Source organism: Neofelis nebulosa, chromosome 3 (genome assembly GCF_028018385.1).
Source record: "Neofelis nebulosa isolate mNeoNeb1 chromosome 3, mNeoNeb1.pri, whole genome shotgun sequence".
NCBI classification, from domain to species: Eukaryota; Metazoa; Chordata; class Mammalia; order Carnivora; family Felidae; genus Neofelis; species Neofelis nebulosa.
The window spans coordinates 57,491,485-57,511,542 of NC_080784.1; the positions used below are offsets into that span (position 1 = coordinate 57,491,485).

The 20,058-nt window shown below is 37.4% G+C and overlaps 1 protein-coding gene and 1 long non-coding RNA gene across 6 annotated transcripts in view; both read right to left on the reverse strand.

The window, feature by feature from the left end:
* Positions 1-20,058, reverse strand: part of GALNTL6 (polypeptide N-acetylgalactosaminyltransferase like 6) — a 1,200,276-nt gene that overhangs the window by 767,513 nt on the left and 412,705 nt on the right. The window lies entirely within an intron of this gene.
* LOC131506862 (uncharacterized) lies at positions 10,459-19,259 on the reverse strand. 3 transcript variants are annotated; one of them, XR_009259194.1, is made up of 4 exons: positions 18,482-19,259; positions 11,380-11,511; positions 11,159-11,249; positions 10,459-10,735 (listed from the first exon to the last, which is right to left on the reverse strand). It is a non-coding gene; the product is annotated as an uncharacterized LOC131506862 (long non-coding RNA). The 3 variants fall into 3 exon arrangements; XR_009259192.1 differs by having other exon boundaries at positions 11,367-11,511; XR_009259193.1 differs by lacking the exon at positions 11,380-11,511 and having other exon boundaries at positions 18,482-18,854.

Genomic DNA, 20,058 nt, shown 5'->3' on the forward strand with positions numbered 1-20,058 from the left:
CCCCTTTTCTAGTCAGCCAGTGGTCATGTCCTCATGTTGACCTCCTCCAACACTTCACCCATCTTGACCAGCTCTTACAATCTAACACATTCCCCCTCTTCTCCAATGTGCCCAACGCAGTCAGCAAGAGTTTTATTACCATGGAAGTAGCTCATTTGGTGGGTATCTGGCTGCATTTGAGGCAGAGGTCACAGTGACAATATGGGCACATACAAGTAAAAACACAGGTTACGATAATGATTTCCAAAATAAGTAACATTTTTTTTTTCCCACTAAGAGCCCCATGATCACAACCATTGATTTACTAAGTCCTCCAGGCTGGGGGTTAGATTACTCTGGATGTTTACTTGTATCTTCATGTGATTTAATAAAGATAGGTTAGCAGACTCATCAGGCGTAAACACACAACATTGTGTTTGGATAATGACACAGGCACTTCCTTGAAAGGCAGTAATAATGTCCAAGGCCATACTATTTTGGAGGACAGTTTCCTTTAAGGCTTGCTGGGTGAGGTTGGTAAGAACTATGTGTGCTACAATGTCCTTCAGGCCAATGGAGGAAACAAAGAGGGGAGTCAAATGACTATACCACTGGAAAACAGAACATGCCTACCTGGCCTTGGAAAAAGAGAGGTTGGAAGCTTTTAAGAACTTGACTTGGTGTTTTCATAGTCCATTATTCTTTTCTACCAACACTGCTGTTTTGGGGTTATAAAGGGAAATAAATATTTAATGCTGTGTTCTTTTACTCAGTCTTGCACATCACAACCTTTGAAATGTAATTTTCAATCACTATCTACTCAATGAAGGCATCCATCCATGATACTCAGATTCTCTAATCTTCTAATAGTGGTAGCCTGGTCTGCACAGTGAGAGTAGGAAGCTAGGGTTAAGGCAGAGGCAGTGTCCACACAAACTAAGGTATATTTAGAAACCTCACTTGGAAGGAGGAGGCCAATATAGTCTACTTGCTAATATCTCACTGTTCGGGAATGATTTTGTTTGGGAAGTCTGCCCCAGACCCCTTTGGCAGTTGCCTTGGGCATTATTTAGTACATACAGAACATGCTGTTACTGCATTAAACAAGTCACTTATTCAAAGGCCAATACATCATCTTTGGCAATATACCATCCCACCCAGGCACTATGGTAGTCGCTCTTTCTATGCAACCAATCTGCTGTATCTACTGAAGAATCAGTTTACGGCTCATACCTAAGCTAGGGAATCAACTTGTTGATTGCCAGGGAGTGTCAGGACCTCTATGAACCAGACTGGGAAGACAGTGAGGTCTGCCTCAGGCTGTTGCAGGTAAACCCAAATGTGTTTCCACATATCCTGACCCCACAAGGCACATTCACAATCATTCACCCCTCAGCTTCCCATTGCCCATGCTAAAGGGTTAATCCTTTTAGAACTACCCAACTGTCAGTGCAAAGGGTTAAAGGCCAACCCTCATAAGTGATTCTCAGCCAAACTGCTGTGAGCTTGGCCTACTGGCTACTATAGTTCATTTCTGTGTCCATCCAGATGGTGTCAGTGTTTGGCTGAATAGCAGCTGCAATCTCTGTCGACAGATTGCCTTGACTGGACCAATCACTGGGAGTTTCCCTTGTTTCCTCTCTACTGGTACTAGAGGCCAACAGAGGAATAGGGGCAGGAACATTTGGAGGATCTACATCCTCTTCATAGCCTAGTACCATCTGCATGCCTAGAGAGAGTGGGCTGGTGGACAAGGTCTCCTCTGCTGTAAAAAGGCATGCCACTTAGTCAAAGTGGGAGTTTGAGCCAAGGTATGAGTGGGTCAATTAAACACATCCTCAACCCATCCTTTGATAGGAGGAAAGTTCTTACCACAATGTGTTATTCCTTTGTGAGAGGCTCTATCTGGAGGGATGCTGCTAGGAGCTATTGAGCTGGGGTGGATGGGAGGGGGATATATCAGGCTTCTATTCCTTTCCAGAGCTATGGCAAAAATCCTAGGGCACTGTCTCTTTCTGTTGTCTCTGCTACAGTGTCCAACTCACACCTTCTAGACTCACAGATACATCTCACTCAAATTGCAGCCCTGCTTGGGAGATGCCCAGAGCTTTAATTTGCTTCACTAGTAGTTTTGCTTTCTTAAAGGGAGCTTGTTGCTCTGATGCCCCGTCCTACATATGCCCTTTATTTACCAGGCAGTTAAGAGATGGAAAAACTGGGCCAGGTGGGGAATAAATACCTTCCCAAACTGTCAAATCCCTACAAAGGCTTGTACTTCTTTCATGTTTTTAGGGATTGGATACCCTTTTCAATCACACCTTCTGGGACAACATACATTAAATCTAACCAGATGACTCCCAGAAACTTTATGGTGGTGGCTGGGCCCTGAATTTTCTGTGGGTTCACTGCCTATTTTCCCCCTTGCAGATGTTCCAACAAAATCTGCAGAGTATCCAGCTATAGAGGGAAGTCTGTACTTGTTAACATTATATCATCAATGTAATGCGCCCATTTCACTGATGTGAAAAAGGAGAACAAGAACAGAGCTTGAGCTGCCATCCCACGATATACTGTGGGTCTGTGCTGGTAGTAGCCTTGAGGAAGCACTTGAAACGTCCACTATCGCCCTTCCCACATGAAGGCAAAGTGATCTTGTGATTCAACAGCCAGGCGTATACTGGAAAGAAAACATTGCTAAGTCCAGTACTGCATGATATACTCCTAGGACTGTGGCCAAAGTATCTAAGATGGTGTCAATGTTGGGCACAGCCACATGGATTGGGAGCACTACCTTATTCAGTTCTCAGTAGTCCATGGTCATCAGCAATGAGCTGTTTAGCTTTTTTATTGGCCTTATCAGGCTGTTGAAAGCACTGTGGACAGGGCATAAAACAGCCACTTGGTACAATGCCTGTATAGTTTCTCTTATTTACTTATGTCCCCCAGGAAATTTATGTTGTTTGACATTTACCAATTTTCATGTGGATTGGTAGACTTACTGGTTCCCAGTTGGTGTTTTCCCTCAGCATCAGTCTGATTGCTCTAACTCAGAGGTAGAATTCACCCATAAAGGTTTTTGTGGAGTTTGACCTTATAAGATATCAATATGTTCCCTGGTAGAAGAGAGAGAAAAAAAATCTCATATCCTCAGGGCAGGGAAGTAGGTGAAGGGTAGGGAAAGTCCAATTTGCAGTGTCAAAGGGATCTTCCTGACTGCAACCACTTGCCTTCCACGACCACTCAGGGGACTAAAAAACTTCTGAGGGTTACTATGTATGAGAAAATATTCATCTCAGTATTAACCAGACCCATCACCTTTTGTTTCTGGGGGACCCATGAATAGTACACTCAACATGAGGCTATGGATGGCCTCCAACAGCCCTTGCCTGGAGGTTATCTTGGCCTGATCCTACACCTGGGGGATGGGGCCACCACTCCAAATAAAACTGTATCCCCAAGACCTCTGCTGGAGCTGGTGGAACATCAGGGGTAGTAGGTGCAAGTGGGGGCAGATCTGACTGTTGTTTATGTTTTAAGGCTTTCCACAGACTGACCAACAGTGTTGGGTTGCTGTTATGTATTTTCAGGTGGAAGTCCCAGCAGCAATGAGGTCAAACCACATTTGTTTCTGGGTTATTCTCATCAAACCTTTTATAGCTAACTAACCAGGATAGCTTTTTGGGTTTCATGTTCCCTCTCTGTCTCCAGGTCTTTCTCACAGTATTCCTGGGATTTGTCAGTTTCCCCCAGATGAGTAATGGATTGCCCAATGTCATAAATGTCTTGTCCCAGGACTAGGCTCAGCATGGATATCAGTATTACATACCAAATGCTGGCAGTGGACTGGAGAATCTTGGCTTTGATTCTTGCAATGAATTTGGCCTGATTGGGGCCGACCCCATTCTTAACTCCCTAAGCGTTTGCTCTACCTCCTCTATGCCTCTATAGACTCCAGTTTCAGGGTCTCATGTGCGCAGGGAGATTGCCTCATTGGATGAAGCCTCCCTGCAGGCTAGAAAATCCAACCTATAAAGGAGTGAGCCCCTTAAACTGCCCTGAGAGCACCATGTGGACACTGCCAGAGGGTAGGGTGTGCAGTGATGTTTTGCTCATTTTCTCTGTCTCCTGTCTGGTCAGAGAAATGCTATGTACCTCCCCCCTCCCCCCAGCCACACTAACCATATGTGGATACTTTCCCTTTTGCTAGACCTTGGCAACTGTATCAATAAGCTCAATGGGAGTATATTCTCTCATCAAGAACATTTTCTTAATTGGGGGCAGCCCCACTGGATGGGGTTGCTGTTGCTGTGCCTTTGCTTTCATCTGGATTACATACAGGTCAGACACATGGGGCACTTCATCCGTTTTACTGTCAATCATGACATTAGCCTCTTCTTTGCCCTCTTCCTTTCCCAAGGAAGTCCACTTCCTAGAATCCCAAGCAGGCTTTGTCAGAAGCCCTTGCCTTAATCCATGCAGTTCAGGCCCTCCTAGCTTTGTAAAATGGCACACTAAGTCCTCCAACTTATTATCCTGCTCTCCCAACTTGCCCTCCAGGCCAAAGCTAGGAGAGTTGTGGGCACTGCACGTCCTTCAAGATCCTTCATATCTTCTTCCAAATCTCTAACTCCCGATGGGCATCGGTGGCCACTGAACTGTCATGGCAGAGAATAGCTCACTGCAGCAGCCACTCTTCTTTCTGTCATATTGCTCTACAAGCAGTTCCTCAAACAATCACATCAGATGAGCCAGCATTTTCAGGCATCCCTGTGCTTGCACAGTGGTCCAAAGCATCTAAAACACAGGCCACACCTCCTCACATAGTGGTCTATAGCCAATGCACAATTTTCCCTGCAACTGCCTCCTTCCCAAAGATCACTTATTGGGTCTCCTAGCTGGCTTGCCAATTCGCCGCATACACAGAAGGCAGAAAAGGATTGAAGGAAGACGTGAGCCCCTCCAGATTGGTAGGGGGTGTGTTTAATATGCAAGGAACTTATGTAGGAGGCTCATCTTGTGTGCTGCAAGACATGTAGGTCTCTTTACCCCACCACCAAATCTTAAAAGTTTATATGGATGCCTTAACTAGGTTCAATTCAGGATATATTCAGTCCAAATGGTCTAAACTACACTTACTCTCTTAAGGCTATGCCCTTTAAACAGCTCCTAGTGTGGGGTTGGTTCTAGAAGGACAAGGGATAGGTGAGGATCCTCCAATTGCAATGATCCAGCTTGAGGGTCAACCAGTGGTCATGTCCTCTCTATGACCCCCTCCAATCTTACCAGGGACATTTTGTTTCTCTTGTTTTGATTCATTTGATATAAGAATTTTTAGCAACTTGTAATACAAAGCCAATTGAACAAAAGAGTAAATCGTTGCTTTCTGCAGAAACTCTATGAAAATGACAGTAAAGCATCAGATGAAGCAAGAAAGCAGCTAGTTGAATTGACGCACTTTTTGTAAATGGCTAAAAATTACTGGAAAGGAAACATTTTTTAATGCCACTGAATTTTGAAATTACTTAAAATTGGAGGCAATTTAAAATTGGAGGTATTTATGAGGGTGAGGTTAAAGGTCACAACAAAATGACTGACATTTACATGGGGCAATTAGACTCTCCTGGGTTCTCTTCCCAATTCCAACAACAAAGTGATTCCTGAGGCCCATCCACTATGCTCCCCACCCATACAGTAGTGGATTTTGAATGTGAGAAGTATGTTTTCAGGCTACTAGAAGTCATTGAAAACCAGGATGCCAAGCAGTAGTGAAAATCAAGGTTCCTTATAAGTCTGTATACCAAGCATTATTAACCAAAGCTATCTGCTTCTACTTGGCTCCCAGAAAGCTGCCGTCCACTTTAACTCTGGAAATTGGAAACAAATATGGACACTGCTTCCAGGTATAGACACAGGCTTGTATGGGGAAGTCCTTCTCAACCCACAGATCTTTGTAGTAGTATTTTCACTACTTCACTTATGACTATGAACAGGTAGTCAAGGATTACCAACATTTGGGAGACCTTTGGACATAAAAATGGAGGCCAAAATAAATAAAAGATATAACAAACTTGAAGGAAAGAGGCAATGTAAGGCTCAGAAAAATAATCCCCCAACCTAAAAATGTAATTCCATTCCCTCAGAGAGCTTTAAGGAAAAGTTCCTTCATAGAAACAGAAATTAAAAAAAAAAAAAAGCATTCAGAGAATTAAAAAAAAAAGAGCTCTTGGAAAGTAAAAATGGGATAGCAAGCATCGGATAATTAAAAAAGAGTTTGGAAAATTAAGGCCAAAGGAACCCTACTCTGATTTAAAAAAAAAAAAAAAAAAGACACAAGAGAGCCAGAAGCAAAGAAGGAAGGAAGATAGCAAAATGGCAGCCAGCCTAGAGATCATCCAGCCCTGAATGTGCAAGGGGGTTGGAAAGTAGCCCTTGAAAGGTTCTGAAAAAATACACACACACAAAAACATCAAATAGACAAACTTACTTTTTGGCTATTTTTAAAAATGTATTGAAAGGAGAGTTATAATTCTTCTGAAGAGGGTGGGGTAAATTACTGAGATGCATAAAAAATCTAAGCAAATGAAAACTGGGACAATTAATAAGGCTTGAAGGAAAAAAGACAATGTACAAGAAAGAAAGTTCAATCATAGTATATTATTTGATTCAGATATGAATACTCTTACCTAAATATTGGCTTAACTAAAACTTGTCTTATAACTATACCAGGGGTTGAGGACAAGGGTGAAGACAGTTAAATACACATTTTATGTAATAGGAAAACAACATATAAAAGCAAAATGAAAGAAAAATCAAGTATCAGTAATACACACATGCTATCTACAAATATGGATGCATATAACAGAATAAAGATAAAAGATAGACATTGTTGCCCTGGGTTTTAAGAAATTACAGGTAGAGGGAAATGGGCTAGGGGATTGCTGGTTACCATTATAGGCTTTATATTAAGATTACATTTTAAAATTATTTGCAAATATTACTTTATGTACAAAAATAAATCTCAAAGTTTTTTTACACATTCTTGATAGTTATCAGTACTCCAGCAAGGTATATTAGCATCATGAGAATATTTTTTGATGGTAGAGGAATCAAGTTAAAGCAGATCATCTGAAACGGTGCTTTAATAAAGGCTATCCAAGGATTTGCTACACTAATACCTCTTCTTATCTGTATCAGTGTTACTGACAGACCAGCAGCATCAGCATCACCTGGGAACTTGTTAGAACTACAATTCCCTGGTCCCAACTCATGCCTGTTAAATCAGAAACTTTGAGAGGAGACACAGAAATCTATGTTTTAACAAGTTCTCTAGGTGATTATAAGGCTTACTAAAGTTTGAGAACCACTGACTCATATGAATAGGAAAGTGATACAATTATCACATTAAGAAAACATGTCAGACTTAGTCACAAATCATGTGCCACAAACTCTTGAAGAATCTTTTTTTTTTCTTTCTTTTTCTTTTCAGGGCTGATAACCAATATAAAGATTAACTGTGTTTGCGTCCTTTTCACCTGCTAGAAAGGTAGGTGAATAAACCTAAATCAGCCCCGGTACATTTGTATAAAACTACCTTGGTTCTGACAGCTTAGCCATCCAGTAAATGACCCATCAGTGTTCCGACCTTTCCTTTCACATGAGCAATCTCCAGCGCTCAGATCCATTTGCTTCTCTCCCGGGTTATATCATGTGTCCTCTCTATGACTACAGTAGTACAGATCCATTATCTATGACCTTGTAAAATAAATATAACGAGGATCGTACCTTCATGAGACGTATATTTCAGACCCATCATTCAGTCAGCCATTTATTTGTGAGCACCTTTTGTTTTTCACCTTGTAGACTTTTTATTCATTGCAATGTCACTACACTACAAATAATTAACTTGAAAATATTACCAGGGATGGAAGACACAGAATCCATTAGGTAGAAACCATATGTAATAGAGCTGAATCCTGGAGACTACTGAAAGATAATATACTTGAGAATGGGTCATGAGAAAAAGTTTCCAAGAGTAAAACATGATTCGTAGGCAATGTGTTTACCAGATATAGCAAACTCAAGCACTTTCTGGGGTTAGAAATGTGGCACAAATGGGTGAAAAAGTAGGGTGTGCCACTCTAAGAACTGATGGATTTTTCGGCTATCTAACTACTATATTTAACTACTGAATAATCTTAAAACATGTCTCAGATGAGACCCAGATGAATAAAGTCTGCAAAACCCAGGTGAATAAAGTATCTCACCCTTTACCTCTAGAGTAATTTTACTTATAACTACAGATAGTGATGATATTGAAAATAGACACATCTGTAAATCACTATGATGAAAATATTGTCTATACCTAAAACCTATCTTATGTTTTATAAATCAACAAACAATAGACTTTCATTTTCACAACGAACCATAAACCTACCACTATACCTGTTCCTTAGAAGACAATATGATGTAGTAGAAGTACTCTGGATCCAGAGCCAGAAGGCATCAATTAAAATATGGTTTCAAACTATAAACAGAAAATCTACATTTCATTTAGGTCCTTCAGTTATGAAATATGTGAATTCATATATGAAATTAGGATAATAAAAATAACACCTACCTTACCCACCTTAAAAAGTTTTTAAAGTAGTAAATCAGATAAAGTATATAAAAGCCCTTGGCTTATCAAAAAATGACATAGAAATGCCAGTTATTTTTGCCATTGAAAGGTTCTGAAAAAATACACACACACAAAAACATCAAATAGACTCTTTTTTATAGATATCTGAGTTATTTCTATCGCCCTTCAAAAGTTATAACACAGTTGCAGGGAAAAAACTTATATACATTATACAAATACTAAATTAGGTGAGCCAAACTCTATGACAGTAGGTGTTAATAGCACATAGAGATGGGTGTGAAATCGTATATTTGGTGTGATTAAGTTTCTAAGCCGCCTAGAAGACGTTCTAAACTAATAGAACACTACCAAAAGAGCAATATCACAGATGGTATGGATGGGAAAAGGAGATAAGGAACATTTATTCTTATACAAGTTTATTCTTATGTGAGCCAGATTATGAACTGGAATGCAGAAGTATTAAGGTCACATAATTAAGTCTTAAAGATCACATAACTAATAAGTGCTAAACTATAATATGAGCTGTCTGCTTTTAAATCTTATGAATTACAAAAAAATAAATAAGCATGGAGACTTTTTATGACTCTCTCATTATTCATTTATTCAAACTTTATTGTATAAGGTAATTTTAAAATGTTAGCAAATAAAACTAGAGAGATAAAGTGAAGACCAAAAAATAATCACACCACGCACTGGGCCATAACAAGTCATTAAAGGCTCTCAAAGTGAAGGGTAATACAATAAAATGTTTTGTAAAGGTTAGTTTTGTTGTTGCTCTAACATCTTTTTCCTTCCTGAGTTGAACCCACTTATGGAACATTCAATGGGCCTGGAATCATCTACAGAGAAGGTTCTGCATTTTTATATACTCACAAAACATATTGATAAGTTAGTGTCAGAACATAAAATTATATTTTTTTAGTGGACAGAAGTCTTGTTCTTCACATTCTGTATAAATTCTCAGGTTTGATGTCAACATAATTCTAAGATACCAACAACATAAAATAAAATATACCTTGAACTGTTATCAGTCACTGAAACCTCTGGTCTTCCTCTTGACTTTGTAAACATGATGTCTGAAGCAGAGTTGAGAACTCAAATGTTTGAAGCAGGAAGGGGGGTGTACTGAGTTCAGCTCCTATTTTTAGATCTCAAAATTTTTCAACAGAATCTGGAAATCTGAGTTCCTATATAAAATATCTTAATTTTAATAAACAAATTCAAATATTTGAAAAATACATTGTGAAGGATTCTGTCGTCAAATGTCTAGGCTGTGGTTACCATTCCCAAACCGAAGGCCAGGCTTTGGCCACAATCTTAATCTTGACCTTACTCATTGCCTTAGAAACTGATGGCATTATCTTTCATCTGGTGTGATATTGGCTGTGATTGCCAAGACCTTGAGCATATTAATTTATCCTCTGTATCTGTATTAGTATCTCAACTCCTGAGAGCACAGGATGATTTACCATGTATCATTTTAATGAAACTCATATAGTCACTCTACAAGGTGTCTGTGTAGATCATTATAAATAAAGACAAACACTGAGGCAAGATTGGTGAGGAGATCTGCAAAAGTGAAAATGTCAGGGAAAGAGTAAGTCCTGGTAAACGGTAACTAAATAGTGGTCTGGTTTTTATTTTGAGAATAAAAAAGACAAAACAATCGAGTGGCTTGATGCTCAGCATCCCAGATAAGACCATTTCTTCCTGATGCTAAAGTTACATTGATCACACAATTTACAGAATGAAATTGTGTCATAGAGTAATAGTCACTTTTATTACATATATGTCTGTATGGAATTTATCTGCAAATAAATAAAAAAAGGATACTATCATACTCATGTTATAATAGCATCAACATTTTATTTTAAATAACTACATTCATGTAACAAAAGGAACATACAATTTGGTAGTTCTACTGACATCTGCTCCCTGCTCCAATCTCTCTGAAACAAGTTTTTAATGAGATTTTCATTCTTCGGTCAGTGGGAAGATCTACATATTTTTCTTTGCAAAGGCAAAGGTCACAGACCCTCACTTTATGATTTCTTGGGGGTGTTTGTGAAGAATTTCTGAAGATGCCTCCTTATTTAGATCGGACACATGTCTGGGTCGCTGAAAAAGATAGAAAAAAAAAACATTGTGTTTTAGCTTTTTTCCCCTATACTGTTACTTCATAAATTCCATTAACATTCCGACCAGAATTAATTGTCAGTAAACTGAAATTTCTGTTAGCAACCAGAGAGATCAGTAGCAAACTATTCTCCTATGAATACAGGACAACACTGTTAAGAGTTTATTTTAGTTAAAGAAGATTAACTGCTTGGTAAAAGCCTCCCTGTAATCAAACAGGGGTAAGAACTCAGCAGTAGCCATAATCCAGCTCACATACTATATTTCTGTTTAAGCATATGAGGTAGAATAGTTGCATTAGTGACCCTCAAAATTACTGTAATTTTTACTTTTCCCATCACAACAGAAATATGTTAACTCAGCAGGAAAGCCCTCCTTATCCCTGATTGCTATGCAGCAGCGTACCTTGGAGAAATATTCAGGAGATCAGCATCTTACAAAAATGACAAATTTTCTGAGATTTTTTTCCCATCTCAAAGTATTCTCTTTGTGATTCCTAAGGGGAAAGATAAAAACAATAAAGAAAACTTAGTATAGAAGTGGACACCATTTCTGTGAAAATTTAAAAGCAAAGAAAGATCATGTCAAAAAAAAAAAAACATATTATATTAACCTTCAAGAATCACCTGGCCCCCTGGTGAAGGAGAATCCATACACTTGGCAGTTTTCTGGGGGTATAAAGCCTGGGTTTCATGACCCCCTGAACTTTTCTTCAGAAGGACATCATATGGTGCCTCTAGATTTCCACCCTATCAATTCTTCAAGGAAAAAACATAGCATCCTCAGTTGTTCTCCAGAATCAATATTATCTTAAACTGTGACTCTATTTTCTTATTAATCTGAGCTCACTGTGCTATGTCTAAAGGGAAACATATAACACAGAAAGATGAAATGAGGATTAGAGAGAAAAAGTGAAGATCTTTTGTCATGATAAGTATGATAGTGACAAGAAACCAAAATAGTGTCAATTCTTTCTCCAAGTTTTATGTCACCCGGGTGCTTTTATGTAAGTACTAACAAAATAAACACCAGCAGAGCACCATGCCCAGAATTAATTCTGAGGATACAGAGTTAGTTCATAATTAAGAAATGATTAGGCTATAGCATGACTCAGTCATCTATTTCAAACTCCTAAAATGTCTCTGTATAAACATATGCTGAATTCAGGTATTATTATCATTTTCATAATAATTAAAGTCATCAATGCATCAAACCATATGTATGCAAACGTAGCTACGACCTCAGCATTACCTTCAGTGAGGTCTTTTCTACTTTTAGTATTGTTGGAATTTGAAAAGCCTTTCACAGTGACAATTTAAAATTTTTATCTGAAATATTATTTGCCCTAAATGGTGAAGGCAATTGTAATATGCAAACTTCATGCTTGAAAGGCTCAAATATGTTTTTTGGTCTGTCTTAATAGCTGAGTTGATGTTTTAAGTTAATTCAATCTTCAGGAAAATTTAGTAAAAAGGTAACACATCATTGTGCAACCAAAAATATAACAAATTTATTTTCAGTTGTATCATAATCTAACAAGTAAATTATATAAAATGGATCATTGGTAAATCACATTTATTGCTTAGAGATAGTAGAGGATATTTTTCCATGTTCCCCTTCCACTGTCAATATTTTAATACTAGTATAATTTTATTCAATCTACCATTTAGCTGGTCAGTCAACAGGTATTTAGTGAATGCCTACTGTAGCACTAGAATATAACTGTCAGCAGACAAAATTGTAGAGTTCAGAGACCTTATATTCTAGTAGGAGGAGGCATCCATTGAACAAATATTAATTGAACATCTACTACGTGCTTGGTACTGTTCTAAGTATTTGAGATTTATTAGCAACTAATGCAGAGAAAGCTTCAGGTTCTTGAGAAGCTTACATACTAGGAAGGTAACATTTTAAAAAACATAAACAAGTAACTTTATAATATCACTTCCAATGAAGTCTTTTATACTTTATTAATTTAAGTATTGTGGGGGGAAGGTAAGGGACAGAGATGAGTTGGAAGGTAAGGGACAGAGATGAGTTGAGTTTGGGACACTGAATTTAAGATGCCTAAAACCTAGAAAAAGGATGCTTGGTAATAGTTGGATTTACTGGTCAAAGGAACAATAATACTTTTCCCAATGGAAAATTTCACAGTAAAAATCATTAATCAAAGTATTTTATCTAAATATAAAGACCTGTTCTTATATGGGTGGGCAAATACCTTTTCACAGGAAATTGTCAATGCTTTTGAGTATCCAAACCGGGTTGCTTTTATAGTACTGGTTATGGAGACTAAGTATAATTTGTCTGCAGTGTTTGGGGGAAGAATGGAATCCCCACTTCTTTAAATACCAAAGCATAAAATGTCAGGACTTGACAAGTAGAAGAGAAAGCACTTAAAATCTAAATCTTAAAAGGGTCTTGGATCATGACTTTCACACCTAATTATTTCAAATACCAGCAAAGATGTTTTCCAAGCTCTTAATTTAGAGCATCCTATTCAACAAATTGTATACATGAAAGACAATAGATCATTGTGTTTTCCTGGTATCTACACTGTACTCTGAAAATAATTTACTTACGGGAAAGCAACTTTGATTGTTGAAGCCTACAGTCAAAAGTTTTTAAAAATTACAACTACATTTGAAACACACTACTTTATAGGACACAGATAGGAGACTGGATAGCTTATTATTAAATGCAGAAAAAAAAGATTTATCTTCATTTAGTCATGGAACAAACAAAGCTTTGCATTATATTTATCATTTCATGTTAAGGGTGTCAAGTGTACAACAATGCAATTTATTCTACTTTACTGCCTTTGGTATTTTGAAAAGTACTAAGGAGACATTTCATATTAATAATAAGTATAGGTATCAATGAGTAAGAATACAATAAAATATTTTACCTTTATAATCAGGATTTCTCTTTTATCTCTATGCTTTAAGAACAGATGGCCAAGACATACTCGTGTAATCGGAGATACTATTTCTGATTGCAAAGTGATCTAATCTAGAAATGTGACTTTGGCTAAACTCATTAGCATACATCTTTCTACCATCCCAAATATCTGAAATAGATAATTCCTGATTCTTTAGAGAGATAAAATAATTAGTTTTAAAAGCACAAATTTCAGTGTCTCACTCTCTTACTCCAAAAAATGGGAATAATAAAGCTTATCTCACACATTTGTAAGGTGAGGATAAGATTTACTTGGAAAATATCCATTATAGTCCTTAGCACACAGTAAACGTACATAAATACATGTATACTTATTCAACTGATTGAGAATTTAACTATATTTTCAATTTTAATATAAAAATCATAGAGTTTTGGGCTAATATTTTATCAAATACAGTAAAACTTTTATTTTGTGTAAAAATTAGTAACCTTATGTATCTAGGAAAATAGATCACTTCCATTTAAAGTTTTGAGTATTCTGGACTTCCTAAATGCTATGAACATTTTAGACCTTTAAAATTTCTCTAATAGTGGTGCCTGGGTGGCTCAGTTGGTTAAGCGTCCAACTTTGGCTCAGGTCATGATCTCACAGTTCGTGGGTTCAAGCCTCATGTCAAGACTACTTTGGATTCTGTGTCTCCCACTCTCTCTGCCCCTCTGCCTCTCACTCTGTCTCTCTCTCTCTGTCTCTAAAAATAAATACACCTTAAAATTTTTTGTTTTAATTTCTCTAATATAACTACTCTAAAAATGAATTGTAAAAAATGAACATTAAGGATTTTTGGTTTCTACCTCAACCTATAAATAGCCTGAAAGTTGTCACCCTGTCCTTACTATAAGAATGAAGCTAAGCAAATTTTTCTTGGATCCACCGGAGAATTGAGGCTGCAAGGGAACCCATCACCCAGAAATCTAGAGAGACAGGCAAATAGAAAAAGCCACAGCCAAGATCTCTTTAGTTGGAGCAGAAGATACAGGGGCTATAAACAAGTAATAATTAGATAATTTTGATGAATTGATGAAAATTAACTATAGAGTAGCATGAGAATCATAAATACTTGGATTTCAAGTCCCTGGCTTTAGGAATCCCCATCCTTTCCTAGGTTTTACCTCCAGGAGAGAAGGTACCAACCATGTCATTATGGTAAAAAGCTAAGAAAGACCCTCTAATAGTTGCTGGAAGAGAGGAAAAGCAACATCTGTAAAATGTGCCTAGAGTGTTTTCTGTAACAAATACCTACTCTCCAGGGAAAAAAAAAGACTACCAGAGACTTATTCACCTTGAGGAAAAGCCATTTCCCTCTGGATTCCAGTCTACTCTAATGTTCTTGTATCATGTAAGAGGAAGCTAAGAAAGCTTCGTGAAGGTTATATTCCAGGGAAAGGCCCACTAAAAGACTGGGATTTAATTGTAAAGTTACAGGACATTTGCTTTCCCCCATCCCTTACTATGATGCCAACAGGGCTCACGTGTAAAAATTGTGGATGATAGCTGAAAGACAAAGGTTCTACCTAAACAGCAGTTTTCTTAGAGAAGCCCAAAACAGAGGGGGAGACCAAAACAGGGAACCTAGAGGAAATTGAAGTTTCTGGCATATGCAGCTACAACAACATTGAATACAGTCCAATTCCTAGCCACATAAACACAAAACCTAATAGTAGAGACTTACTTTTATCTCAGGTCCTATTATCTTATACATTATGTCAGCCTTTCAACAAAAAAAATTAAAAGGTATGCTGAAAGGTTAAAGAAAAGCAGCTGTCTAAAGAGGCAAAGCAAGCATCAGAACCATTTTCAGATTTAACATAGATTTTTGAATTATCAGAAAGTGAATTTAAAATAACGAACATCTTAAGAGTTCTAATGGAAAAAGCAGACAATATGTCAGGACACATAGGAAATGTAAAATAAAGGTGGAAACTCTGGGAAAGAATCAAAGGGAAAAGCTAGAAATCAAAAACATTAATAGAAGGTGCCTGGGGTTCAGTCGGTTAAGAGTTCGACCCTTGATTTTGGCTCAGGTCATGATCTCACAGTTTGTGAAGTCAAGCTCTGCACTGGCCTCTGCACTAACAGCGCAAAGCCTGATTGGGATTCTCTCTCTCCCTCTCTCTCTCTGCCCCTCCCCCGTTTGCACAGACACAGACACACACAGACACACAAACACACACACATTCTTTCTCCCTCTCTCTGCCTCTCCCCCACTTGCACACACACACATACACACACACACACACACACACACACACACACACACATTCTCTCTCTGCCCCTCCCCTATTGGCGCGCACACACACACATGTGCACACACACGTGCACACACACACTCTCACTCTCTCTCTCTCAAAATAAATAAACTTAATAAAACATTAATAGAAATTAAAAATGTCTTTGAACCTCATGAATAGAATGGACATAGTCAAGAAAAGAATCAGTGGGCTTAAAGCTATATGGGGACTTCCACAACTGATATTCAAAGATGAAAATTAATGAGAAAAAAGAAAAATAAATAAAAATAAAATCTGAGAATTATGGTAGAAAAATATTTGCATTAATAATCACTGAGAATTTCCCAAAATTAATGTCAAATACCAAACAAAAGACCCAAGAAGCACAGAAAATACCAGACAGGACAAATACCAAAAAACTCTATACCTACCCATCTCAGATTAAAATTTCAGAAAACTGAAGATAAAGAGAAAATCTTTTTTTTTTTTTTTTAATTTTTTTTTCAACGTTTTTTATTTATTTTTGGGACAGAGAGAGACAGAGCATGAACGGGGGAGGGGCAGAGAGAGAGAGGGAGACACAGAATCGGAAACAGGCTCCAGGCTCCGAGCCATCAGCCCAGAGCCTGACGCGGGGCTCGAACTCACGGACCGCGAGATCGTGACCTGGCTGAAGTCGGACGCTTAACCGACTGCGCCACCCAGGCGCCCCAAAGAGAAAATCTTAAAACAAAACAAAACAAAACAAAAAACAGAGCAGGAGTGAGGGGTAAAAATTCTGTGCCCAAATCCAATGTATGTAGGTTTTTCCTTACACCATCGTGCAATTCTCCAACACCTGCTGGGAGTCCTACAATTCAACTCAATTCCAATACTATCTGCCCAGAGATAGCACGGTTCCACTGGTTAAGGGTTCAGTCCTACACAAATGGCCCTCACTTCGGGTGTCAATTACAAGTCCAGGTGCTTCTGACCCACTGGCTATAAATCAGAGGTTCCTATACCCCCTCCTTGGGTTTGATTAATGCTAGAGGAGCTCACAGAACTCAGGAAACTCATTATATGTCTTCACATATATCATATCTGAATAACCAAATATATATTTCTTATAAATTGCAATATTACAAGGGAGTTTGGCATTATGTTACCTATAGAGGAACAGGGATATGACTTTTATTTTTTTTAAGTTTATATATTTTGAGAGAGAGAGAGAGGTTGTGCACATGCACAAGAACAGAGAAGGGGCAGGGAGAAAGGGAGAGTGAGAGAATCCCAAGCAGGCTCCGCACTGTCACTGCAGAGCCCGACACGGGGTTTGAACCCACAAACTGTGAGATCATGACCTGAGCCAAAATTAAGGTCTGATGCTTAACTGACTGAGCCATGCAGGAAACCCAGGGAAGAAAAAGACTTTAGAGGACTTTTTGTCAGAAGCCATGGAAGCAAGAAGGAACTGGAGTAAAATACTAAAAAATATTAAAAGAAAAAAAAAACTAGCAACATATAATTCAATATCCAGTGAAATTATTTTTCAGAAATGTAGAAGAAATAATGACTTTTTCAGACAAACAACAGCTGAGGGGGACTTCATTGCCAGGAGGTCTACCCAGCAAGAAATGTTAAAAGATGTTCTTCAAAGAGATGGAAAATGATATAGTGAAGAAACTCAAATTTACAAAAAGGAAGGAAGAACATCCGAGCAGTAATAAATTAGGGTAAATTTTTCCTTCACTTTTAATTGATGTAAAACATAATGGCTTGTTTAAAATATTAAGAGTAGTGTATCGGGTAAATACAGCATATGGATGTGAAACAAGTGACAGCCATATCATAAGAGAAAGGAAGGGAGCGTTGAGAACAGTTGAGAACAGTCTGTTGTAAAGATCCTGCGGTACTTACAAAGCAATATGTCATTGTTTGAAGGTGGAGGAAGATAAGTTAAAAATTAATAATGTAAACTCTAGGAAAACTAATAAAAAGTTTAAAGGAAGTAGAACCGACACCTGAGAGGAAATAAATAAAATTATATAAAATAATCGAAACTCCAGAAGGTAGAAAGAGAAAATTACCACAACAGATGGACAACAAACATGATAAACATATCAATAATCACTTCAAATATGAATAATCTGAATACACCAATTAAATGACAGATTGTGAGAGTGGGAAATCTCCATACCTTCCTATCAATTTTGCTGCACATCTAATACTACCCTAAAAGATAATGCATATAAATAAATAAATACTTGCCTATTTATTAGGCAAATAAGAATTAACAACAAATACCCACAATAGTGGAGATAATTCAAAGGGACACAGGAACCAACTGAAACTGTTCCCAAATAGTCACAGCTAAAACAATTTGAACAGAAAGAAGATAGTATCAGATTATAACACAATGTATTCATTAAGTTTCCATGAGACCATACTGATATAAGTAAATTATTAAATAAGCAAATAAAGTTGAAAGAGACAAATATTCTGTGTAGAAGCAATATATTTATATAGATTTCCTACCCTCAAGTGGGTGGAACATACCTCTCAACTCCGTAAGTGTTGGCATAGTGACTTTGTTCCAAGGAGTACAGTATGAAGGGGGTGGGGTTAGAGGTAAGAATTTCGTAGTTGGAGAAACCAGACAAATACACTTTTAGCTAGATGATCAAGGACAACACCAATATTGACAAGTCCTGGTGGCATTATGTACCCTTGATATGATGTCACAGACATGGCACTTTACCTCAAAGGGCCTTCCCCCAAAAATCCATAACTCCAGTCTAATTATGAGAAACACAGCAAACAGTCCTCAAAAGAGGGACATTTTACAAAATACCTAATCAGTATTTCTCAAAACTATCAAGGTCATCAATAATAAGAAGGCAAGTATGAGAAAGTGTCACAAGAGGAGCCTTAGGAGACATGATGACTAAATGTAATGTGGTACTCTAGGATGTATGCTGGGACAGAAAAAAAGACATGAGGTAAGAATTTAATAAATTTTAATATAGTATTGACTTTAGTTAATAACAATATATCAGTATTGTTTCCTTAATCGTAATAAATGAATCCTGCTAGTGTTAAGATGTTAGTAATAAGAGAATCTGTTCTAAGGTTACGAGAACTCTGTGCACCTCTCTGCAACATTTCTGCAAGTCTAAAACTGTTACCAAAATAAAGTTTGTTTTTAAAATAACCCTCAGTCCTTTCAGCATTAGTTTTGGAATTTTAACAATATTTATACTTTTTATATTATTACATACATCCATACAGCTGAAGTGCATACTTGTCTTTCCAATTCACAGCCCTGTTGTCAAAATGTCTCATTCTTTACTGTGATGTATACTGGCACAATTAATAACTGTGAAATGAATAATGGGAAAAGATGGCATTGGCTTTCTCTGTGTTGTACTACTTTGCATTTAGATGATGATAAACTCTTCATTTTAATTATTTTTATTTACTTACTTTGTCTTGATACCATTTAACATTCTAATGTACCAAGGAACCTTTTTGCCAGCTTGACTGGGAAATAGAAATCCATTCAGCAAAATGAATTTGTGGAAGGGCAAATATAAATTTGAATAAAATGAAAATTAAACCAGCAAGCTCTAGCCTCTACTTATTAAATCTATGAATAAGTAAATGAAACAGTCTTGTTAATATAATTCCTTATTTTGATCCTGGTTATTATGCCCACATTAAAAGAGAGAAAGGGAGAGAGAAAGAGAGAGATAGAGAGAAAAGTATGTTTATTTCATTGAGTTACAATTATGGTTATATGTTAAAACATTGGAGGCTGATGTCAATTTGTCTTTGTTTTTCCTCGGGTGTACATAGTTATTATGATTCAACAAACTGTAGCATTAAAATAAATAAAGGCTGTTACTATTTTTTAAATGTCTGGTCTTTTAGGACTATTGCGTACTTTTGACCAATGATTCTGGATTCTCCCTCTATAGAAAGACAGTTAGAATGCATAATTTTTCAAATGGAATCTCTTAAATTATATCACATTGATGCTTTTGAGAGGGTTCATTGTGATCTATCTCCTGGTGGACTTACCTCTGTGAGAGATCATTGGGATCAAAATTTATCTTTGCAATTTTGTAACATGT